This window comes from Mastomys coucha, unplaced genomic scaffold (genome assembly GCF_008632895.1).
Source record: "Mastomys coucha isolate ucsf_1 unplaced genomic scaffold, UCSF_Mcou_1 pScaffold22, whole genome shotgun sequence".
In the NCBI taxonomy this organism is placed as follows: domain Eukaryota; kingdom Metazoa; phylum Chordata; class Mammalia; order Rodentia; family Muridae; genus Mastomys; species Mastomys coucha.
This window is the reverse complement of record NW_022196905.1, coordinates 163,835,597-163,861,992: the sequence shown is the minus strand read 5'-3', so window position 1 is coordinate 163,861,992 and position 26,396 is coordinate 163,835,597. Positions and strand designations below refer to the sequence as shown.

The window sequence follows — 26,396 nt, the reverse complement described above, 5'->3', positions numbered from 1 at the left end:
TTTAACGTCCTTAGACAGGGGCTGTGTGAGAAAAATCCCAGCAACTTCTGGAGGTAAACAAACTCCTACTGTAGTCACTGAAATGACGGAAAGAGGTTCCTTGATGCTGGCACATGTGATAGCTAAGTGAACCAGTGTGCTCAACAGTTCTATCCACCTGAATACAACCCATACTTAAGACTGGAAAAGCAGGCCTGCTGTTGACAGCCAGCTCTCTAGGTGGCATTTATCCCTCCAGCCCAGCAATTCTAAACCCTGCAAATAGGACCCTAGGTAAGCGCTCTGTTAGGGAGCTACAACCCCAGCCCTTCTTCACCCCAACCCTTCCTGACATCATCGAAATTTTCTACTGTAAGCAATTATCCTTTTTATCACTGGAAGGCTTCAAAATACCACAAGGCAATTAATTTTTTAAATGCACCACCAGCATATGCTTGTTTCTCAGACAAAATGAACTTACCGTGACTGTAGTGTTGTCTGGGGACCCTCAAACAGTCTGGGCTCAGGCTAACTACCTACTGTAGCACAAGATATAAAGCACTCTTTACACTCCTTCATGCGCTTGTGCTTTACTTTTGAGAATGTCTGTCATTCTGGGGTGGCTGAGGACTTAGGAGCAGGGGCCCCTAGCCTTGGAATCTTCCTGGGGTTTGTGTAGACTCGTTACCCTGGATCCCTCTCACATCCTTCCTTCATCTTCCGTGTGCTTCGTTTGACCATCCAGGCTGAACTGAATAGCACTGTGCTCCCAGAGCCAAGCTCTCTGCGTGTGTTTTCACTGCAAAAGTATTTGAGGTTAATGTTTACACAACATAGCGTCTGACTACTCATTTATTCCTGTACTGAATTCCAGAGCTAGAGAACCTCGGGACACTAGAGCCCGAGGCTGACTTTAGAGCCACCTCACCCAGCTTTGCCACTGTGAAGATGAGACTGGTATAAGAGAGAGTGGCTGTAAATGAGGAGCCCCTACACACTACAGCAGGAGACACTAGGGCACAACAGTACAAAGAACCCATGGAGTGGAGGCGCTGGGACACACTTATCAGGCCTTCTTGGTGGCCGTCATTCCATCGGGGCACGGTTGATCCCTGTGGTCCTGGAAGGATAGAGCTGGGGTGAGAAGAGGACAGTGAAGCATAGCCACTACAAGGAATGCAGCCAAGGCTTTGTCCTTGGAAGCTGTCAAGGTCACTTGATCCCTCCAAGTCTTGTTCAACTCTGTAATTCTGCATCAACCAGAGACCGCAGGATTGGAAAGAGGCAGTTTTGCCTAGAACTGAGAGCCACAAGATTGTTTTGTGGGATGAGGTGGGTGGAGTTTTCAGACCCATTCCCAAGCAGGCCAAGGCAGTCTTTCTGATCTTACAGAACACTCGAACCAACTTCCTTTTGCTCCACCTAAAGTTTCTACTTCCAAGCTGACGCTCTGGCTTTCGTCCCAGCCCCCCAAGTTGTTCCCCTTATTCCTGCCTTATTTTTCTCTCTTATAGTTTTCTCTATTGACATTTTAATTCCTTTCCAGCTTTTTTTGTTGTTGTTGCTATTTAGATGTTTGCTGCATGGACTTTTCTCTCTGGGAAAGCATTATTTAAATCTAAATTAATCTCTCTGAAACATACATACATACATACATACTACACACACACACACACACATATACATACATATAATTATAACTGTATTTTGAAACAGGGTCTCACTTTGTAAACCAGGGAGGTTCTGGACTCAGATCCTCCTGTCTTTGCCCTTGCTCAGTGCTGGAATCAAAGGTATGTGCCATTATGCCTAACCGAAAGATTCTTAAAGAATAAATAAATAAATAAATAGCAAAGACAATTAAAATGGGATAAAATTCAAGGAGTTAAGGCGAGATGGCAGAAGAGAATTTAGAAGGTACTATGTGAGTCTCATGGAGAAGTTAAAAGTCAAAAGAAAGGGTAGCCATTATTTCTTACAGATATCTGAATGGAATCGGAATGACCATATTGTGGGTTATTATAAGTAAGCTTGAATTTATATCTCAGTGAACTGATAAAAGGTTATTACAAGTCAAGATGTATCATTGATTAAAATCTGAAGGAAGTGGAGCATAAGGAAGTAGACTCCTTCCTTCTGAGAGAGACTACAGCGGGGCAGGTGGCAAACACTGAGTAGATGCTGTGTACCCTGAGACCAGCTCCTACTGAAAATGTGGAAACATCTGTAGTGGACCTTAACAAATCGATTACCACTGTGGCAGAGTATTTTAGGTTCAGTGCTGTTTGAAAGTGAAGGACAAGAACAAATGGCAGAGCTTTATGTATTCATTCCCATTGAGGTCGAAAAGGTCTAAGCATTTCCCTTTCATGCTTTCTTTATGTACTGGGATGGAACCCCCAGGGCCTGGGTTTTTAGATATATGTATTTTGTGAGGAAATAAATCACTTATCACACGAAACTTTTATCAACTGGCAGGCCTGGGATGGCTTGCTCTAATTCTGGGCCTGAAGTGTTGGACTGCTGGCCAGGTTCCAAGAACTATATTAAGGAAGTACTGTCCTCCAGCTGCATTTAAAATGGAACCTTGTATATAAATAGATAGCTTGGCTCTTCCATATTTATTTGCTAGCTCTGTTCTGATGGGTTCAGGGGCTCAATACAACTACGGACGGAACTTAACACAACCCTGACCCAGGGTGTGGGGGAGAAGGATGAGTGGTTAGGGGTTCTTACTGCTTTCTCAGAAAACTGGTGTTGGACCCCAGCACCCATGCTGGGGAAGTCACAGATGCCTGTAACATCCAGTTCTGCTTCTGGCCTTTGTGGGTACCCTCACGACAGACACTGACACTTCGGATTCCTAAGACACGCGTATTTTTTTCTCTACTAATTCAACACAATGTAAATAGAGTTGACAAATGAGTCTCTATATTTCACGTTCAATTTATAGCTCCCTGTTTGTTGCTCTGACTCCTGAGATCATTTCCCTTTATAAATGGTTTATTATTATTGTTGTTATTATTATTATTACTATTATTTACATGTATGGGTGTTTCATCTGCCTGTATGTTTCTGCACCATGTGTGTCCTGTGCCTACAGAAGCCAGAAGAGGGTGGTGGTCCTGGAGTTACAGATGGTTGTGAGTTGTCATGTAGGTGCTGGGAATTGAACCTAAGTCCTCTAGAAGTGAAGCCAATGTTCCACTGAGCCATCTCTCCAGCCCACTCCTGAGCTTCCAGAGCACAGGTTGCTAGGCAGCAGAGCACGTAGGGAGGACGAGCAATTATGATGTGGATTCATGGTTTGTCTTCCTCGGTAGGGAAGAGTCTGGCCAAGTCTCAGAAGCACTTCATTAGAGTGTGGAGTTTTCATCAAATGTTACCAATAATGTGCCGAGCTAGCAGTGCAAACAGCTTAAACAGCACAATAGCTTTTGTAATATTGCTCATTTGATTGAGGGATCAGTTGGAAATTTAGTAGTTCTTCATTTCTTCCACAGAGTACCCAATTTGAATTTTTTTTTTTACTAAATTTAGAAATCATAAGAGCCTTTTGTTAGTGCCTTCAAAGAAACACGGACCTGACATACCAGCTGAAGACAGAAAAGGGACCGGACAATTGATAAGATGTCTTTGAGTACCATTTCTTTGAGGGGATGCTGGCACTGGAGACGTGATCAAGAACTAGCCCCCTGGCTTCACCTTCCCTTCGGCTGACTTGGAGCAAGGGAGGATGCTCTCATGAAAATATAATTAGGAAGTAGCCAGATATAAGCAAAGCTTTCACGGCATCTTATATAAGTTTAAAAAAGGAAAGGAAAAGGAATCTATAATTATTTTGTATTTTATTGTGGCCTATGCCAGAGCCTGAGTACAAGCCTGAGCAGAGAGACTCAGATCACTGCCTAGGGTCATTGTTTCAGCCTGAGGTCCTTTGTTATTTCTTATAAGGCAAATCAGCCAGCAAAGAGTTCTCTGTTTGTATGGCTTGGACACCTTATTTTGCCGTTATCATTTTTAAAGAACAGCTTTGTTGGCCGTGGATCCTTTAGGTCGTCTTGCCTCTCGTCTTGTGTTTTTGAAAATGTGACCAGTTGTGACTAGTTGGCCTTACTGAAGTTCTACTGTATTCAATGGCTGCTTTCCTTCTGGTCCTTTCGAGATTTTCTCTTTTGTTTTTCAGTCTTCTAACTGAAGTCATATGCCAGGATATAGACCTCTTTGCGTTATCTAATGTATAGGTCAGTATTTTTCAAATGTGAAAGGATAAACTATTTTAAGTTATCATTAATTATTTTTGAAGAATTTTAAATGCTTTCTGCCCCTCCACTGTGTGTGTATGTAGGAGCGCATGTGTGTGGGGGTGGTGAGTGGGGGTCAGAGGACGATGTCAAGTGTTGTTCCCTAGGTACAGCCCACCCTGACTCTGAGACAGCATCTCCCTCTGGTTGCTTTAGAACTTTCCCAGGCAGGCTACGCTGGCCAGGCGGCGGATTCCAGGGATCTGCCCCTCCCCCTGTGCTCTCACTGGGACATCACGCACATGCTTCCACACCTGACTTCTTCTGTAAGATCTGAATTGGGGAAGTCACGTTGGCAAGGCACATGCTTCAATAACCAGGCCATTTCTACTTTGGATGTAGTTACGACTGCCATATTTCACAGTGGCTCACATTTCTCAATGGTTCTGCTAATTTTTCTTCATTCTTTTTATTCTGCATCATGGCCATCGCTCTACTGTTGAATCCACTGAATATTCTACCAACTCAAGTCCACTGTGGGATCCCTCTAATTAAATTCCCCGTGTGATGACTGTCCACACCCCGAATCGTGGCTGACTACATACAATACTAAATCTACTGACTTAATAGTGTTTAAGCAAACAGTTCACTGGCGGGTACAACCGTCCTCATTACTCATGGAAGTCTTCACTTGTAAAACGGAAATCCTAACCCATCAGTCGGCTCGGCTCTCTTCCCACCTCCGCCCTTCGTAATCAATACTCCCCGAGTTCTGCCTCTGGACTCTCACCATTAAGCGCTTCCCTTGAGTAGTTAGTGAGCCCTTTGGGCCCGCCAGACTACTGAGCTATGCAGTTGGTGTAAGTCCCACTCGTCTCCCCTGTGGTCATGCCGCTTCACACACCGTAGGGTCCACAGAGCTCATCCACACCTGCTTCAGAGCGCACGGCAGGGTCTCCTTCCTACGACTGAATAATTCCTTGCATGTGTATACCAACTTCATTTATCTAGTCACCTACCATGGGACACTTTCACTCCTTTGCCTTTGGGCCATTATGAACATCATTGCTATTAAAATGGATATACAAATGCTTGTTTGATACCAGGCTTTCTTATGCCTAGGAGTTACTTAACAGCCCTATTTTTATATTTTTGAGAAACTGCCATACTGTTTGCTAACAGCCTTGCGCACCAGCCCTCCTGATCCCTGCCGGTGCTTGCTACTTTTCTTTCATTCAGTTCCTTTTTTTATAGATACCCAGCTATCCTGATAGGTTGAGGGGACACATTACTGTGGCTTTAATTCTCATCTCGATGCTCAGTGATGGAGAACAGTTTCCACATTTGCTAGCCATTTGTTTACTTGGAGAGATGTCTATTCAGGTCCTTTGCCTGTTTCAAAGTCAAGTCATTTAACAGTTGAATTGTATTTTAAAAATACTATAGTCTGAATGCTAACCTCATTATCAGATACATGATTGGCAATATTCCCTTTCATTCTAGAGGGTGTCGCTTTACTGTGCCCTTTTATGTATAGTTTTAAATTTTCATGTAGTCTAATAATGTTGCCTGTGCTTTTAGTCTCATATCTCCATTTGGTTCATCTATTTGTATATATCCTGGATATATAAATATTTGGAATTGTGGTTTAAATGAGAATGCCCCCCTTTCCCCAATAGAACTACTTGGTCCCCTTTGGTAGCGCTGTTGGATAAGTTTACAAGGTTTAGCTTTGCTGGAGGAAGTGTGCCACCAGGGGTGGGCTCTGTGAGTCATTCCTAGTGCTTTCTACTGCAGCTTAGGATGAGAGCCCTCAGTTTTCAGCTCCTGCCATCGTGCCTGGCTCTGCCATCACGGACTCTTATTGCCCTAGAATTGTAAGCCCAAATAAAAACTTTCTTCTATAAGTTGCTTTGGTCATGGTGTTTCATCACAGTAATGGAAAAGCAACTAACCAATACCGGTATATATCATGTGCATGTGCGCATGCGCATGTGCAGATGTGTTAGCCAGCCTGCATGGCACTGGCAGGCCTTGCCCTTCTCCCCCAGTTCCCTCTGCCTTGCTAATCGGTAAGATTACATTCCTAAAGGCAGATACCATGGTCTGTCCCTTAATTTGACCACTTCCTCCTCCTGAGGCTGACTACCAAGGTCCAGCTATCAAAGAATTGAAGTCTAGCATCAAAAGCCCCTTTGGCTCACGTAATTAACATGCCCAATTAAATTTAAACACCTCATTGGACCCGGGGCTTTCCCCTTGACCTTTATGAACTGCCATTTTCCATCTTCCTATCTGCCATACCAGTTTTCTCTCTATCCAGAGGTGGTCCTTTGTCACTGTCACCATGCCACACTCCCCACAAGTACTCCTCTTCCTGTCCTCTATGTCCTGCCTTTGTCTCTCAGTCCCTGCCCTTTGTCCCTCTGGGGCAAATAAATCTCCTTTGAGCTGAGAATTGATTGGTCTTGGGGTCCTGAGCTGATAGCGAACCCTTCAGAGTGTGTATGTGTGTGTGTGTGTGTGTGTGTGTGTGTGTGCGTGTGTGTGTGTAAAACATGCCAATGTTATCCTATCTTTAAAAGAACTCTTCAAACATAATTTTATTTTGCTAAAAACATATTTATAGTAGTTAGAAAGTCTTGTCTACAAAATTCAGTTTTGGAGCTCCCTCAAAAACAGTCTTTACTGAACCTAGACATGCATTACACTGTCCAAATTCCTTATAGCTCACAATATTTTTTGTTGAAAACTGGCCCTTTCAGATAATATGAATTTCAACTCTGGGTACTAAGGCCTTGGGGGCTTTTTGTGTTATTGGCTGAACTCCTTCTGTGAAATCTACTCCCTGCAGTATATACTCATTGACATCCCTGTTCACTTTCTGTCCTTTATTTTTGTATTGGTTGTGGGGCATCAGAATGCACTTACTGGTCAAAGGTTGGCTAAGACCTATTGTGTAGCTGTTTCCTCTGAGACTGAAATATCCCATCCAGCAGGGAAGCTTCTTGATCAGGAAGGGAAACAATTCAAAATAGCTTCAGGAAGTCCATGAAACTGAACAGATTAACCAGGCCCCTTCCTCCCAGAATAAGCAGAAGAGACAGCTGAGGGCCACTCTTAGACAAGCCAAGGTCTAAAGAAGACTCTAACACCAGATCAGCTGGCTGCAAGAAGCAGAAAGCAGCTGAGCTGCCTGGAAGGGGCCCATCTGAGTCACTTGGGAAGGGCAAACTCTAACCTGTTGAGTGTCTGCAGGGTTGTACTGTGTGTTCCAGGTTCTCAGCTTTGTGAGCTGTCACCCATGCTGTCTTAGAGTTGGACTTTGGTGGATTCTGTACTCTGGTCTGTTGTGGACTCAGATCTGGGGGATCTGAGTAGATTTCTGTGCAGTGATAAGAAGTCTTGTCACACAATACTACCCTCTTAAAGAATCAAAAGTCACCCTTTACCACGGTGTATGTGACTTACAGATGGCTCTCAAGGCTTGGCTTGGGGATCCAGGGTACATGAGAGGCCTGGCTACCAAGGACCACAACGCTGGAGAGCTGCTCAGTGGTCTACAGAGCACTGCTGTTTGGGAAGACCCATGCTTCATTCCCAGTGCCCACATGGCAGCTAACAAGTCTCTGTAACTCCAGGTCTGGCCTCTGCGGGCACCAGGCACACACATGGTGCACAGAAACACACAACAGCAAAACACCGATACACATAAAACAGAAATAAACAAATCTATAAAACAAACAAATCTGAAGGTCAGCACAACGTTCTTCTTTGGGGAGATGGAACTACTATGTAGTCTATCTGTGGTGATGGCCTGAAAGCCTGCATGTAAAAGCTTACAGATATATACCAGAAAAAGGGATTTTTTTTTTCTTTTTGCAAATGAAAAAGTGGTCAGTGTTTGTATTTAGACAGACATTTGAAGTGTGCTGCTTGAAAGAATTAGGTTCAGTTCACTACTGGATTCCAGACGCTGAGTACTCAATATCCCCCAGGGGAGTAGACAACAAAATCTGTCTTCTTCTTACACCCCTGCCTCTTCAGAATGCAACAGAGTTAACGTAAACGTTATTCTAATGCTTAGTGGTGAATACAGTAAAGTCAGACTCTCAAACTTGATTGTAGCTGAAGCTCTGGAGCATTTTCTTTAAGCAACATTCTAGGTTTATCTGTTACTTGCAAGGCTAGCAGGATGCTAGGATGTAAAGGACAAGGAAACCCCAAAGAAATGCAATCAACAGAGGAGAGAGCCTAAACAAGCCAGACTGAAAGGTATTGAGCTGGATGCCCTTCTCAGCCTCAGCTCTGCCCAGCCGGCAGAGAGCAACATGGGTAAAGAGAGTCTCTGTCCCTGCTCCGCTTGCCACTTTAATTTCAGGTCAGGTCTACAGTAAACACTCTTTGTAAACACCTTTGTACTAGATGGGCTCGGCTGGAACGCCTAACTGGACGTATGCTTACTATATCATAGCTTCTGCTTTCTAGTCTTCAGTGAGGCAGAAATAAACAAATTCAAATGAACAGATAAAGAAGAAAAAGCCCAAACTGAGCTATTCCATCCCTCTCCTCCTCCTCCTCCTCCTCCTCCTCCTCCAAATGCCACCCTTTACACTTAACAGTTTCCAAGCATGCTTGGCTGCTCTGTCCATCTTGAAGAGGTAAAATGTTCTCTCTCTGTCTCTGCCTCTCCCTCCCTCCCTCCTTCCTTTCCACTTTTATTTTGCTTTGAGCTACTGCACTTACAAATAATTCTCTTATCAAATTTTAAACACCTATTCTTTGCACCTCAGGGTAACACATGTAGCTGTGTTTACAGACACAGCTGGGTTTGGGAACTGCCTGAAGTGATGCTAGGAGCATCAGAGTGACTGGGGGAAGCAGTACTCTCTGAAAGTGCCAGGGCTGTTGGGTAAGCGCTGGTGAGACAGGCCCATACAAGGATCAACACTTTGGAAATAGTATCTAGGCAGCTCATCGATACCACCCCCTTTAGCCCTGCCACCTGGCTATTTCCTGAGGCCCACAGCTCATGGTTCCACCACATAGTCCCACCACTTCTCACCTTAGTCGTTACCCTGAACTATAGTGCTTTGCCAAATTTAAATGGATAACCTAATAACAGAACTTCTGTTTTGTCTGGTTTAAAAACATGCTGGATCCCATTTTCTTTCTCTTGTACTGAATGTGACATCCTGGACCACGTGAGGTGGGACTGGAGTTGACATGACCCCCACATCAGCCATGAGTCAGACTCTTGCTAACCACCTGTAGTGCGGCACAGGTAGCAGGGCCACACTTGGTCAGTCACGGCCGCACACCCATTTGTGTGGGGTAGGCCTCTTCTCAGGGGTCAGCGAAGCGTCTGCCCTAAAAAGTAGGTCAAGAATCTGAAGGAGAGCGAGGAGAGGAATTTGGGAGGATTGGAAGGAGAAAAGACAAGGGGAAATACTGTAATTAAATTATAACCTCAAACATAAAAAAATTTAAAAGTAGGTCAAATTTTTGATGATGAAAATAATATGTACTTATAGAAAAGAAAACAGCCAAGAATGTTTCTAGCTCACTACTGCAAAACAGCCATCATTAAAGTTTGTGCTCAGTGTGCTAGTTTTGTCAGCTGGCTGAGGCCCTACTTACATAAGCTCCTAATAGTTGTCTAGACATGCTACAATCTGTATAACCATAGAGGTCAGGTATAACAAAAGGGAGTAGGGGACGTGGGGGGGGATCACCCAAGGAATGGTGTATAGAACATACAGTTAAGGTGGGGGTGGGTGGGAACTGAAGCAGGGGAGTTAAACAGGGAAGCTGGGCATTAAGGGAGGAAATATAAAAAGGGACAGCACTACGGGCCATTTGAGGGCCCACAACCTACCACAGTAGAAGCTTCTTAAAATATATACATATATAAAGGAAATATAAATGAAACCACAAAGATGGGGGAGTCAAAACCCCAACTGGACCTCTCACCTCCCCAAGTAAAACCTCCAGTGCCAGAAAGTTGTTGGCCAAAGAGGTGCCACGGAAACCCCTGAACAACTCAGGCGATTGCTAAGATTATTGGTTGTTTCCCACAAACGGATGCTATGGCCCCATTGCTGAAGACAACAATTACTTATCATTGAACACAAAGTAAAGCTGGTCCTAACTAGAACCTTCACCCTCCACAGCCCTTACCCCTGCTATTGCCTAGTGTCCGCGGTACTGGAAAGTACTCTGCGTGCGGCCAGGAGAAAGGTAAACACCAACCAACTACAAACTCTTCAGTCTACAATGTGACCTGCCTGCACGCTACACAGGGCCAACAGTGGCACAAACGTCGTGGGAGTGACCAACCATTCTCTGCTTGGATTTAAGACACACCTCATGAAAGAGAACTCACGTCTGACCCTGCTCAAGTCGCTGAGAATCTGAGACTAGCTAAGTCACAGACCTAGAGGAAAAGCAAACACTAGTGTTTTGCTAAAGATACACTGTAATAAAATGACTGCAAAAGACACTCTGCCACACCCATAGATCAGTGTCTTTACTCAGCACCATCAGAGAAACTTCCTCTGGAAGTAGGTGGGAACTAATGCGGTGACCCACAAATGGACAATATGCAGAGAGTGAGAGACCTTGGAACACTCAATCCTAAATGCAATGTCTTCATCAAACCCCTCCCACCTCAGGGATCAGGGATCCGTGTGGAAGAGGAGGCAGAAAGATTCTAAGAGCCAGAGTGGATGGATGGGTGATACCAGGAACACAAGGTCCTCTGAACCAGCTGAACAAGACACATATGAACTCAATTCACAGAGCCTGGAGCAGCAAGAACACAGCCTTCACAGGTTCAAGCCAAGTGGAAACGACCAACTGAAAACCACTAGCAAAGGAAAAGCTAGTTTTCTCCAATGGAGTCTCACTGAGTATAGAAACCCATGCCCCAAAGTAAAAGGCCAATACACCAATACAAAAGAACTCAATGGTATTTTTATAGATTTTTTTTTGTCTCTTAGTGCTTTGTTTTGACATTTAAAAAATCTTACTAGTTTTGCTTGTATGTTGTTTTCTGTTGTGTGAGTGTGTTTCATGTGCTTTTTCTTTCTTTTAAAACGATCTGTTTTCTACAAAGAGAGAAGGCATGGAGCAGGGTGGATGAGAGATGGAGAGGATCTGGGAGGGGGGGGGAACCGTGGGTCAGAATCTATTGAATGAAATGGTATTTTCAATTAAAAATGTTCACTAGAGAGAATGCCTGCTTACAAGTGGTATATAGCAACCTGTTCCCAGATACATATATAGAAATGTTTTCTAGAAATAACAGGACTGACTCCCATGTGAATGAACTCATAGAGACCAAAGCGGCATGCACGGCACCTGCACAGATTCAAGCCAGACAGGACCCCAGCCCTAAGAGGGGGAAGTGGGCATGAGCTTCCATCCCTAACCAAGAAGCTGGCTCTCTCAAATACACACACACACACATGCACGCACGCACATGTGAACACGCACATACACACATGCACGCACATGTGAACACACACACACCACACCCTCACAGAGCCTTTTTTCCATTATAATCATAAAAAGCTTTGATTGTACTAAAAGCTAAACAAAGTGTAACAGATAATGTCAAAAGTTTGTGTTTTCTACCCAAGACAATCCCTTCAAGCAGAAAACTGTCAAGAAGGGTGTAAGAAAGGGCAAAGGCATCAGTAAGTTAAAATGCGTTTACATGCCGTGCTAAATAAAGTCAGGGGGTCAGTGCGGGCACTGTTAGGAGCCACCTACCTGGACAGGAACAGGGTCATAGAGAAACAGGATTCTATAACCTAATGTAGTCCATACACACAGACTAGCACCGTCTCAAATGCTGTACAGTTTTACACTACTGTGAATTATTATAGGTTAACCTCTATATTTTTGCAGTATTTTATTGAACTAATAGGCAATTCTTACATTTTCTAACATAAGTGAGAAGCTTCTACACGCCTCTCTTTCAAGTTCAAGTCTTTAGAAACAACTATAGGATCAAGGCTTGCTATTCCAGATGGCGCATCATGAACTGGCTTTGAAATACCAAAGAAGAATGTCTATTCAGTAGCTCTTCTTTGTACGGAATGAAAATAACCTTATTTTGAGGGAGGCATGATTGGACCAGATCTGGAGATACACTTCAGAATCATATGCTATACTCTGAGTCCCTTGTTCCAATAACAGCCCTTTGAGTTCTATCATTAAGAAGTTAATGACATATTTGGATTTTTTAAACCTACTGGGTACACAGTTGAGATTCTGTGTGTTTAAAGGAGACTGCTAAGACTCATGCAGGATGCTAAATATCTTTACGACTTCTAGATTTGTGAGATACTTCGGTCTTAGTGTGCGACCACCGTGTTCCCAGGGTTCCATATATTCTGAAACTGACACAGATGTACAAAGCCAAACCAAACAACTTTTGCAGCTTGGTGCCCGAGGCTTTCCCACATATAATAAGAGCCCAGACTGGAGCAATCTATCAATATACACACTTCCCCTCACAGGGTAAAGTAGAGTTTGAGCTAAAGTGTCTGTACCTGTCCTTTTCACTTTAAGGACATTTTAATGGTTTGAAAATACATAATTAATTCTACCCATAAAAGCCAAATATTCTACTTCTCCTCTTTCAAGTGCTAAAATCCCAAGGCCATCGTTCCCTGGCAAAGGGAGGGGATGTTCTTTTGGCTACAGCGGTGTTGCTCATCTGATACTTTTAAAACAACACTGAAAAACCATGCCCTCACAAAGACCTTTCTCCGTTAAAGCCACAAAAGCTTTGTACTAAGGCTGGACAGGGTGTTTATGCTTGCAACCAGAGACAATCCCCTCAGACAAAAGCTGCAAAGGATGATATAGGAAGGGCAAAGACATCACTAAACTAAGATGCATTTACATGACCTATAAAAAGTCAGGGTCAACATAGGGGACTTCTAGGATACAATAATTGGCTTGGGCAAGGTACCAATTTCTACTTGCTCAAGTCAGCAGAACACATGAAATCCAAGAGGGCGAGCCTAGATGGCTCTGGACATGCTGACCGATAATCCAACTCCATGTGCCTCCAATGTGTACCACTAGATTATCTGCTACAGAAAGGAGTGTCAGCTGAAACAAGTCCCTATCCAGTGTCTCCAAAGGAGGCATGGTGTGTCATACTATGCTCACCCCCTCTTCAGGTCTTTCTATGCTGGCATCTACTTCTGACCTGTGTGCATGCTCATGAGCTGTTTGTATCCACACCTGCCCTGAGAGCTTTCCTGTGTCGGGTGCTTCTGACTCTCGGTGAGCTGCAATAAGGTTTCACAGACCTTCATAATGCTTATCTTCTGAGAAACTCAAGACGCTGCCTTAAAATATCAGATAGATGACCCATCATTTGAAAACAGAGCAGGGCCAGGGGGCACCCAAGAGAGAAAGTATAACCTAGAACTCAAGGTCTACCTAAACAGTTTAGTAGAGGAGCTGCCTCCCACTTCTCCAGTGCCTTTGCCGCTACCACCCAGCAATAGCTTCAGGTGAAGTGACCCTTCAGTGGCTCCTTGGTGGGAGGAAGGTGACAAGGCCTGGGAGTGGGCTCTGGGCTGCCCCACTTACCCACAGCTGCTCCCTAGGTCAAAGCAGCCAGGACGCAAGAGCCAGTCCCAATCCTGTGTTGCAAATGCCCGGATAAACTGAACTCCACCGTCCCACCATGCCCTCCACGCCCCCATGCTCTCACCTCCCACGGCTCCCCTCAGAATTGTCTTTTTGCCAGTTTGTTTACTGCATGTCAGGGCCCCGCCCCCCTTTCGGCTGCTGCTGCTGCTGCTGTGTAGCACGTGAGCTCTTTGCGAGTAGGAACTATGCTCTCTTTGTGTATTGTGTGTGCTGTGGAGGTGCTTAGCACATGCTGAATAACAACAGCAGTCCCAGTATTTCCCAGAAACATCAGCATTCTTCCCAGCACTCAACTATTGACTACTGTAGTCAACACAGGCATGGCAGAAGGCTTCGCTGGCTTGGCCCATTCTCCTCGCACCTCCCGTTAGACAGGAGGCAGCAGAGGTACAGCGCAAGCTCTTTCTGCCGGATTGCCTTTACAAGAGAACGTTCCAGGGATGTGATCACTGAGCAAAGGCGACCTGCTACAGAACACAGCTGCCTGTATCCATACTGACAAAGCCCTCAGATGGGCGCCGGGGAAGTCACTCAGAGGCTGAGTGCACGTGAGTATTTGAGGTCTTAGATTCTGTTCACAGCCCCACGAAGACCAGGAGCCAACCAGCTAAACAGACAGGCTATGAATAAAAGGGAGCCAGACAAAAGGCTTCCTGCTAGGCTCCTCAAAGCAGAAGGTTATACTCTGTAATTAAAGGAATCAAAGTCTACCTACTGCCTGAACAGCTGTCAGGTCAAAGCCTCTGGAGACCGAGATCTAAAGAAGCACAGAGAAGGTAAGAGGGCGGCAGGTAGTGAGAGCAGCTCCTACAGGACCAGAGGGAGAGGCAGCCACCAACGTGGGTCAAAGCTGGGCTCTTCCTGCTGTATGGAGACGGCCTGAGTTTCTTAGCATGTGACCTCGCATCTGTGACCACATAGCTGAGCTCCTTGTGATCTGTTACATTCTAAAGCACAAGCCAACAGAGCTCATGAGGGGCCTCTAACAAGTGTCCCTTGTGTCATGGGGCACGGAGGGGTACTGAAAAGAGTCAAGGAACCAGCCACATCTGAGAGCCAGCACTGCACTCAAGAATTCCGCGTTGAAGAACTCCTCTTCCACTCTCCTAGATCACTCTCACCACAGAAATCACTAATGCACACTCTAGAAGTGTCGATGAGCATTTTAACAATTTGCCCTAGAACACATGCTTCCCACTAATAGATAAACCTCTTTCTGTTACATTAAAAATGGATAAATACTAATCAGCTTTTCTTTGGGGCAGGATTAAAAACTACAATGGTCAAATTAATTTTAGCTTGAAAACTAGCACAACTCTAGTACACCACCATTACAAATACTTCCCAGGGGCCACAGGGGCTTCTGAGGCAGGGCAACGGGAAGGACAAGAGCGTAGCATTCTGTGGGGACATGCACATCACGAAGCATCTGCTAGAACAGAATCCTTCTGCTCAGGATGACATGAGTGACTTCTCTGTTGCACTTACAGATTTCTCTCCTGCTCAGAAAGCTAAGCTTCAAAAAATGTTTCTCTCTAAAAATAGCCTAGGAATTCAGTTCTATTTTCAATTCTTACATATTTTTCCTACTGAATGCACTACTGAAAATTTCCTCTCATTGTTGACACCTTATGTCATTTGTATTTAAAACCAGACAACACATAACCTCAAAGAAGCCTTTACATACAGTTTGGCAAATGGGGACATGGCATCCACCATACTAATCCTGGGTTTGTCTCTGTCTTTGCTTATAGACAGAGATGTGGAAGCACAACTGTTTCATTAAAAATCAACATTTCTAAAGCGGGCGTACTTTACATGTTAACTGATAAGGGAATTTCTTTCTGGTTCTGATATAAACAAGATGTTTGACTAGAAGTCATTCTACTTTAAGTGTAAACATAGTTCAAACTAAGCAACTTGGGTTTAATTTAAAGTAATACAGGAAGTAATATGGAAATTCCGTTTGTTTCAGTCTAGATATAAGTTAGGACTGACCAAACTGAAAAGCAGTTAAGAGCTTTAGATAGGGCGGATAACTAAGTCAAGCAGAACACCTTTTAAATCACCCTCTGAAACTTTGCTTATAAAGTTATTTTCTTTAGGAGAATAAAGGTCTATTTTCTAAGTATAAGCTTTTCCTTTTAAAAGATGCTTTCCATGTATAGGTTTAGCAAGGTAACACTTGCTAGTCTCTTGTTTCTGCAGTGTATCCACTTGAGAGGTGTATTAACTTTTTACATGTTTCCCCCAACAGTTACTACCACCAAAAACTAAGTTTAGAGACACACAGTAACCATTTCTACTAATCTAACATTTTAACATTCAAAATAAGAGCTAATCTACATTTTTAAAAATAAAAATAAAGATCAAGAATCAAATACTTTCTCCAGGAAAATCTGAATATGCTGAGGGGCTCACGGCCCTGTGCATGTGAAGAAAACACTATACCACCATTCTGGCATGGCCGGGTTGCAGATCAACACCAGTTTTCCCAAGGCATAGAAAATTACCACAATAGTCACTTTAGGAAGATTTAGGGTACGAAGAACAAAGCAAAGTCTTAAAAATTCCCAGAGTACTCACATGTAGTTTGAAAAGAAATCTGAACCACAGTTCTTCAGATGTCTGCTCTCCGGATCATAAACACAATCTGAAGTCTGAAATAGATAGCTATCGCACAGGCCCAGAAGTCACATTTCAGCTTACTAACTTCTACTTAGGTAAACACTTTTACAACTCATAGAACAAACGCTGGCTAAAATTAACTACAGCCGAGCGGCAGGCAGGAACACGCTGGTTTGCATCATGTGGGCTGGGATTTATTCACTGGGACAACACTGGTGTCCTCTTTAGTGGGAACCTGGCCAAGGGGTGTGCCCTGCCGAACAATGCACAGCATCTCGATTACGCTCATTACGGAATTCAGTTGAGGAGTACTAACTTACTTTAGGTCTTTAGGTCGTTCAGCAAGCACCAACAGAGAAAGAGTAATACAGTCTTCTCCGGACAGGCAAGCACTTGATGTTCGAGCACATTCACATCAGACAACTTTGGCAACAAGGTGGCAGTGCCGCCTGCTCTTTGTAGCACATCTGTGAGATTAGCCACTAGCTTTCTGCTTTTCTTCTGCACTTCCCAAGGAGGTGCTGTGAGGGCACTTGTTCACTTAAGAAACAAAACCCACCACCGAGAACAAACATCTCCAACTCACCAAATACACTTTACAACGCATCTCACTGTGTGGCTGGCTACAACTGCAAAGAAAGTCCTCTATCGGACAGACGATCATTCTCAAAGCAAACAGCTCAAGACCCCAAGAACACAGCCAATATTTAAAGGAAAACTAGAATACGATGCATTGTTTTAAAAACACCAATGCTCTCACTAACTACAAAGGCACAGACTGTAGCGTCTACTATGAATGATTCAGACTGGTTAGCTTTAGGCATTTCAGTTCTGATGGCAAACTTTGCCCTAAGTGGACACTTTATCAATCCAACCTCCAGTCATGCCCCCTTCCAAAAAATACAAAGTAATTCAATGGCCGGAAAGCCATTAGATTACACCATCTTTCTCCAAAACCCTCTAGGACTCCACTCCGTATTAACAGCATACCTAAACCCTACATATCTTTTCAGAGCTACTTGTTTTCCTAACTTAAAAATGTCATGTTAGCTTAGACTTCAGGGGATTTATTACAGACAACACCTCAAACCTAGGTCTGGGTTCAGGGTCCTCAGGATGTCCTCCGGAGCAGTGCTTCGTAACCTTCCTGGATGCTACTCTTTAATACCGCTGCCCATGTCATGGCGACCTCCAACCACAAAATTACTTTGTTGCTACTTCATAACTGTAATTGTGCTACTGTTACGAATCATAATGTAATATCTGATATGCAGGATATCTGATATATGGCCCCCAAAGGGTAGCAACCCACAGGTTGAGAACCACTGCTCTATAGCACTGTATCTACTGCATGGACCATTAGAATACAACCAGACTGTGCTAAGCATGCCAAAGGTTGCCAAAGCCGAGCTCTCACTGGCAGAAACTGCTAGCTGCTACTAACTGGTAACTCCTCATGTTGTTTATAAAGACTGGGGCTGCACACCTGACACTCTGCCCTGTGTCCAACCTAGGTCCCACAGAGAGTGCACATATGCCTCTCTGTAACAACCGCTGGTGGCACACTATGTCACTTCAACCAAAGTTCCTGGAGGTGGGCATGGTCATCCTGTGATGCAAGAGAGTAAGTTATGCTAATCAGAAGGCTAAACTCTAATTAATAATTATTTTCAGCAAACTTACTCTAGAATCCTTAATGCCAAAAGAGGACGCTGTGAGGCTAATTTTGACAGAATTATTATTATCCCAAAGTGCTTGCATGCAGTAGAAAGATCTAGCAAAACATTTTCTCTGTTCTAATCTAGCAAGAAAAGCTGAACTGACCCATGCATCAGGTTTGCACCAAAGATGATCCCGAGTGCACTATAAGATCTTTGAAGCAAGAACTCTGAGCATTCTCAAGTTCCTCTTACATCAAACACATGAAGTGTGAGTCTAATGCTTCCTTTAACAGCAGCCACACCTGCCTGCAAACGGAGGAACCAAAATCTACAGAGAAAACAGTGCCCCCCACCCCCAGCATACTTCAGAACCTTGGCCACTTCCTCTTTGTTAGTGAAAAGACTAATTCTCTTCTAGGTCTAGCTTAGGTGTGTCGAATCCCTGATACTGCAAAGTTCAAGCTGGACAATGTGCGATCAAGTTATATTTTTTCCATTAAAAAACTCATATTTTAATAAGTTTACAACTTTGTATTGGGTCATATTCATAGAGATCCTTAGGGTAATATTTGTCCTCAAGGGTTCAAAGACTAAAGATTTTGTATCCTCAACCTCTAAAATAAACAAAATGGCTTGTGTTTATTGCATAGTTTTCTGGAACACTAACCTTTTTTTTTTTTTTTTGTAGTTTTATCAAAAAAGAATCTGTGACCCCAAAGAATAAAGAACACTAAGGCCTGGTAGTACTGAGGTAGAAACCGAAAGCTAAGTCAAACCAAGGAACTAGATAGACAGGAAGACCATCAAGAAAGAATTAACAACTGATAAATAAGCCAAGGAAGAGTCTCTCCTAGGTGTAGCACTTGGTTCCAGTTCTGTGGAGCGGCACTGGGAAACTCCAGCAACAGGTGAAAGGTCAGGGACGAAAACCAAAGCCGAGGTGGTGAAGGAGTTAGTACATCTTAGTGATGTTGCAGAGAGGCAAGAGCAAGCACACAAACCTTGGTTCTTAAATAAAGACTATTTTCTGATGAAAACGTTAGTTAACATTTAGGATCCAGAATAAATGAACATTCCATATTTTATTTTGGAGTCCCCAAAGAGTCATGGACGATGAAGAGAGAGATGAAATAGTCCAAAATATCTAAAAACTGCACCTCGGCACAGCAGCAAGGTTTTTTTCTGGTTTGTCTGTTTGTTTTGGTTTTGTTTGGTTTGTCTTTTTTATTTTTTTGTTTGTTTGTTTCTTTTTGTTTTTTCGAGACAGGGTTTCTCTATATACCCCTGGCTGTCCTGGAACTCACTCTGTAGACCAGGCTGGCCTTGAACTCAGAAATCCACCTGCCTCTACCTCCCAAGTGCTGGGATTAAAGGCATGCACCACCACTGCCCAGCACAGCAACAAGGTTTTGATTCTGGGGCTGGAGAGATGGCTCAGAGGTTAAGAGCACTGAGTGCTCTTCCAGAGGCCCTGAGTTCAATTCCCAGCAACCACATGGCTGTTTACACCCATCTGTAATGGGATCTGATGCCCTCTTCTGATGTGTCTGAAGACAGCTACAGTGTCCTCATATAAATTAATAAATCTTTAAAAAAAAAAAAAGATTTTGATTCTTAGTTCTTTATAGTTGATCTAAACAGTGAAAGCAGTAGAAACAGGGGAATTTTTAAGGTGCACAATAGTCCCCAGTTTTTTAGAGGATTATACAAAACATTCAAATCCTTAACAAAGTGAATGCTTAAAAAAAAAAAAATGTACCAACCCATTTGGGAAGAAACTCATTGGATGGAAGCTGTAGGCTTAGACATAAGGCACCACCTTATGTGACATCAGGGCTTTGCTGGCCTCTCTCTGTGTCTCTGCTTCCTCATATGTTAAATGGTGACAATAATGCTGACATCAAAGGACAGTAGAGAGCTCTATGAGATGTCTTCCACACTGGTCCCCGGGTGCTTTCAATAAATGGCTGTGCTGTCAGGATTGTGTCATAGCAATGCAGCACCCGGCAAAGATCAATTGGGCATTTAATGAGTGAGGATCAAAAGATCCTCTTCCAAAGCTCAAAGCTTCAAAATACGAAAAGTTGAAAGGACTTTTCAAATGACTGCTAAGCATTCCACAGAAACTGGGTGTGCAGACGCTCTTAAAACTGTGTTATTGCAATGATCTTTTTAGTTTTCCTCTGTTATATCACCTCACAGACCTGCTGTTGGTGGGATTAGGCTTTGGGATGCTGGCTAGGAATTCCTAGGGACACCAAGCTGTAGACTGTTGCCATAGTGCCCCCACTGGCTCTAGCCTCCCTGCTGGGCAGTCCCTTCCCATGCTGACTCTGGCCTGGTCATAGGACAGTAGCAAACAGTACCCAGAACCTTGTTGTAGAGATGGAATATCACTCTGTAGTCCAGGCTGGCCTCGAACTCATAATCCTGGTCTCTGCCTCCCAAGTGGTAGCATCACCAGCATGTGTCACCAGCACCATACAGCAAACACTCACTAACCACATGTGCCCCCACCTTACCTTCTAAAGGATCACACTGGAATTATCCATAGAAGACTTTAGTAATAAACTAAGAGTATTACTTATATATACACAAATGCAGAACTCCAAAAGATTAAATGGCTTCTCTTCACTACTCATTTTCTATCAGTTTTTTAAAAAATGGAAATAACTAGCAAACTCTAGACAGTTAAAAAAAAAAAAAACCTCTGATAAATAGCTACGCCATCATAACTCTTTAACATAATTTGCACCAGGGTTTTGAGAGCAAAGGCAGTATTATTACTGCTATACTTGAATAGTCATTTCATCTGTTGTTATTAAAACTTTCTAGCAACTCATGAAAAGTTTTATTTTGATCCCTATGTTCCCTACAAAACTACATGCTGTGAAAATATTTTTATTATGGTACCTTTGTTTTTCATATTTAAATTTTCATATTTTCATATTTTTTCTTATTCCTTGAGAATTTCATATATGCATATAATAAACTTCTCATACATAGGTTAATTTTTAAAAAGTATACTAGAATTCAGTTAGGAACTTTATACTATAACTAGTCATGCACTTAATATTTTTAAGCCATTGATTCTTGCTACTTTGAAACTTCCAAGCATTTTTAAGAAGGGTATGAACAGCAAGTTTTGCCTTTAAGAGTTGTACAATCTGAGTCAGGGCAGTGTACATAAACTTTTCCCTTATGAAGAAGCACACGTCCAAAAGGAACATAAGAAAAGAAGCTTCCAGATATGTTAACTAGAAAAGGCATTTTGGAGGAAACAACATTTGAATTGAGGCTTCTGCAAGCAGATTCAAGTTTTCAGCAGTAAAATAGTAAGGAACATTGTACAGAAGCTAGAGACAGAGAGACAACAAAGAGGGAGTAATGACAACTAGACTCAGCTTCAGCTCTGTCAACTAATGTTATCTGGACCACTGATGTCACCTGAGTTCTTCAAATCTACGCCATAAAGTATCCAATGAGAGGATGGGGCCCACGACAAGTGCCTCAGTCTCAGCATCTCTAAATGAGGATCATAATTAGAGACGCCTACAGTGTGATCATGAAGGTGGAATGAGCTGTCTCTGTGTGCAAAAGAGTGCCTGGTATAAGCATTTTGTCAAAAACATGCTTACACATGCACAATGAGATGGAGAGGAGACAGATGAAGTTATGGATAGATGGATACATTCTCTACCCTCCTCGTGTGTATGGGTGTGTGTGTATGTGTGATATATGGGCATGAATCCAAGGCCTTGTGCATGCTGAGCAAACGTCCTACCACTGAGTTACATCCCCAGTCACAGACAGAGGTAAATATGGATCTTGATGTGTAGATACAGATTTTCAAGCACTTTTTTAAGTGTATGTGCGTGTGTACCTGATGTATATATGTGTGATTGAGGTTATGTATGTGTGCCATGTATGTGCAGGAGTCCACAGAGGCCAGGAAGGGCATTTGGTCCCCTGGAACTGGAAGCACGTGCAGCTGTGAACCTCCACATAATGGCGCTGGGCACGGAACCTGGGTTCCCTGATAGCTTGAGTGTTCTTAGCCACTGAGCCTTCTCTCCAGCCTCATCCTCATACAATTTTACCAGAATACTACCATGGAGTAAAAGGTGCTGAGTGCACTTTAAGATCCCCCTCTTCTCTTTTGCCTTGCACTCAGAGATACTACTTAGATTGGAGTACAAGGCTCAAACATGTCTCCCTGTTTCTCAACACCGGCTCCTTCAGTTACGAGAAGTGAGGCTGTGCCTGCTCTAGTCTCAGACGAGGCTTCCTCCTTCCTCTCAGGCAACAGTTCTGTAGCTGGTGATACAAGTCGCTGTGCCTGACTGCTACACAGACACAGCATGGCCACCGGCTTCAAAGGAAGGAACGCTAATGAATGGAAAAACAAACACAGGCTTATTACGTGCAATCTTCATTTTTATAATCTATTGTTGTTTAAGCTAACGTAAAACAAGAAATCTTAAATGTACTGTAATTTGAGAATCAGAAGCAAAGTCAGATATTAGATTTAAAGTCATAGTAATTCAAAAAGTAGATTAACACAGGCTTATTAATGTCAGGCTAATTTTACTTAAAATAATTATAAAATAGTTACAGCTTCAGCTTCAAACTAAAATTACTCTGTATGTGTGTGTGTGTGTGTGTGTGTGTGTGTGTGTGTGTATGTAATGCTGGAATTTGAATGCAGGACATCATGCATGCGAGTAAAGTACTGGGCACCACATTATAATCCCAGCCCTGAAAATACTTTTATTCTCCTGTCTTGAAAATAATTTTAAACGTAGTTTTATTTACCCAAATCAGTCTCTGTTTTGAAGATGAATAAACTAAAGATGGTTACCAAGTTATACTAAGAATGTGCTAAAAGCCTTTGCAACAACCACCCCTGTCCCACCATGAGGAGATAGATATTATTTTCTTGTAATCATATCTGTATCATTTGTTTGCTTAGAAACTTCTTTTTCAGAAACATTGAAAAGTAAAACTTTACTGATCACAAATCAAACTTCACTGCTTATTTTCTGTTGGATAAAAACTGAATTAACGAATTGTGCTCAACTGCGAATCATGCGTCCATTTCTCTGGTCACCTCATCCCAATACAGGAAAACTCAAGATCCAGGCAACAAACAACTGATTTCCCAAGGTTTATTTGTTTGTTTGTGTTTGAGAACTTTCCTTTTTCTGTCCTCTCTATGTAGCCTTTGGCTGTCCTGGTACTTATTTTGTAGATCAGAATGACCTGAAACTCACAGAGATCCACCTTCCTCTGCCTCTCAAAAGCTGGGATTAATGGTGTTGTTACCATGCCTGGCTAAGCATTTAATTTCTAATTTTCTCCTTCTTTTTGTTGTGATCAGACATGACCTGTTTCCAACCAGGTAACCTGAGAAGTTTAGGGAATCATGGAGATGGAACGCTCTGGTTCTATCTGGCTGTAATCCAGCAGATGGCTAACGCCAGCGATCTATGTACATGAGCGTATCCTTAGAAATAATGTACTTCGTTTCAACAGTACTATGAGGACTACTCATTTCTTAAAGCAACAGCAAGAGACAAAAACAAAGCAATAAAAGCCCCAAATCAGAAGGAGAAGCAACTTAGCTCTAAGAACTATAATAACTCAATGATTATAATAATCCATGAGGTTGTTCTCAGAAACAGAGGAATGGGTTCTCTAACAAGCAGGGGTTCTCAAGAAGGTGGACAAAGAGTCCTGGGACAGGCTTGGTTACTGTATACTACAAAATAATAGACAATTATCTAGTTTAGACCTTATTGCTTTCACTGTAAGAGTTGCTTCTATCTCTCTTTGACATCACATTCCTCAAATTGCCAGATGAGGACACATTTCCCAGTTCTTTGATTCTGCCATCAGAACGCTCTTCGACAATGACTGAAAATTATCCTTTCTGATCTCCCCAGTTAACAACCTTTCATGTGGATTGTGTTGAAAAAAGCAGCTCTTTCAAAAACCAGACTCCTTTAAAGCTAAAAAAAAAAAAAAAAAAAAAAAAAAAAAAAAAATCAGTGTTTAAAAGCTAGATGGAAATGTAAGAGTGACACCCATAAATTCCAACCATTATTTTGATTTTTAGAAAGGAAAAAATCTGTCCTTCTTATTCACGATTATTAAAAGAACAAGCAGCTACTTAGATGGCAACAAGTAGAGATGATTGTGGAAAAGCCCCTTCAGGGCTGTGGGTATGAAGATCATATCAGACGAGGAGTCACTGCTGTATCCGTTCTGAATTGTTCCTGCCTCTCCTGAGTGTTTTGTGGTGGTTAGTGTTCATGACAAGGAACTCAGATAATGGGACATAACAGTTCCAGACATCCCACATCAATATCCAAGAGTCTCTCTGAGATCATTTACAAAAGAAGGCAATTTCTCTCAAAGTTAGAATCAACTTAAACAGCCGGGCGGTGGTGGTGCATACCTTTAATCCCAGCACTTGGGAGGCAGAGGCAGGCCTGGTCTACATAGTGAGTTCTAGAACAGCCAGGGCTACACAGAGAAACCCTGTCTCGGGGGAAAAAACAAAAAAACAAAACAAAACAAAAAAAACCAAAACTTAAACTAATCATGGATTCTGAAAAAAAATGGAAGAAAAGAATCACATTTAAACTACTATTCTTTAGAATACATAGAAAAAGGTATTAGAACTAGCCCAGGGCTAGACAACAGCCACAACACAGAGGTCAGGGATGGGATCCACGGCTGGCTATATTTGAGTAGCTCAGTAGCTAAACTGGAATAAGCTGCTGAACACAGGACACAGCTGGCAGTCTCCTGATCCCAGATCACATTTAAAGCCTCTGGAGAGTCTCAGGAAGCATGACCATGCTTTTACATTCACTAAGACACAATCCGTGGGACACGGTCTTAATTTTTTTGTCACAGATAATAAACTTCATATGTCTTGATCCTTCTTATTGGAAATTTATTATTATTGCTACAATTATTTATTTTCGTGTATGTGTGTATGTGTGTGTGTGTGCACGTGTGTGGAGGTAGTTCTAGAGACCAAGCTGAGGACATGAGGCTCTCACAGCAGCCAACACTCCTGGCCGCTGAGTCATCTTAAGGGCTCTGGTCTTCCTTTATTTACAGAAGCTTGGATAGACTACATAAGACTACAAGCCTGCTATACTTCCTAACCAACTCAGGGCTGTATTTACTCACACACACTTTTCTGACCCTTTCTCCACTCCAGGCAAGATGCTGTCTGTTCATTCTCACTTATATATCCACCAGGGAAATGAAAGTTGGACATCAGGGGATTCTGGAAAAGAGATCTATGAGTAATTGTTAATACAGAGTTAAAGCAAGCATCGCAACTTTCTCCATAGTGTGGAGAAGGCATCAGAAACGCCCTGGGAGAGGAAAAGGTGGAAGGTATTCTGGAAGAGCTTTTAGTACAGGTAAAGGCTGAGACAGGAGGCAGTGTGTCCTGAGAGTGGTGTCTCGGAGCTTGTTAGCTGGGCAAGTGTACATACCAGCAGTCCTCACGATGAGTCTGTATGCCTTATATCTCTCCTTCCATTGCCATCATCTACAGCTCCACAGTATCTATTACCCTGCACAAAACTCAACTCCAAATGGACCAAGAACCTTAACATAAAACCTGAAAAAGTGGGGGAAAGGCTTGAACCCATTCGACATGCAAAAGGCACTAAGGCTAACAATTAGTAAATGTGACTTCACAAAGCTGAAAACCTTCTGTACGGTAAAGGACACTATGATTCAGGCAACAGACACAGCTACTTATTGATATGAGTGTTTGTACCTAAAAAACTAATTCAAGAAAACAACTCAGTTAAAAATAGGGGTACTGATCTAAACAGAGAGTTTCAAAAGTTTAAGCACAAATGGTGGAGAAACACTTGAAAGAAATTCTTAGCCATCAGGAAACTACAAATTAAACTACTCATGGCCAAGATCAATAAAGCCAATGACAGAGCAGGTGCTGATGAGGACCAGTGAAAGAAGACACTTATTGCTGCTGGGAGTGTAAACTGGTCAGGTGGAGTTTCCTCACAAAACTGGAACCTGATCTGCCTCAAGACCCAGCTACAGCACTCCTGGGCTTTGTAGTAGTTTGAATAAGAATGGCCCCCACAGGCTCATTCCTCTATTTAGACAAAATTCCACTGGGAGTGAAACTGTTTGCCCCTCCCCC

The 26,396-nt window shown here is 42.8% G+C and overlaps 1 protein-coding gene across 4 annotated transcripts in view; it reads right to left on the bottom strand.

The window, feature by feature from the left end:
- Positions 1-26,396, bottom strand: part of Slc20a2 (solute carrier family 20 member 2) — a 93,198-nt gene that overhangs the window by 46,148 nt on the left and 20,654 nt on the right. The window contains exon 1 of one of the 4 annotated variants that reach the window (XM_031339254.1): positions 16,853-17,610. The exons of 1 other annotated variant lie outside the window; for it this stretch is intronic. The gene's annotated coding sequence lies outside the window, so the exon portion shown is untranslated. Of the gene's footprint in view, positions 1-13,841; positions 13,880-16,490; positions 16,701-16,852; positions 17,611-26,396 lie in introns of those variants that run through there. 2 more of the 4 variants (XM_031339253.1, XM_031339256.1) reach the window with 2 other exon arrangements.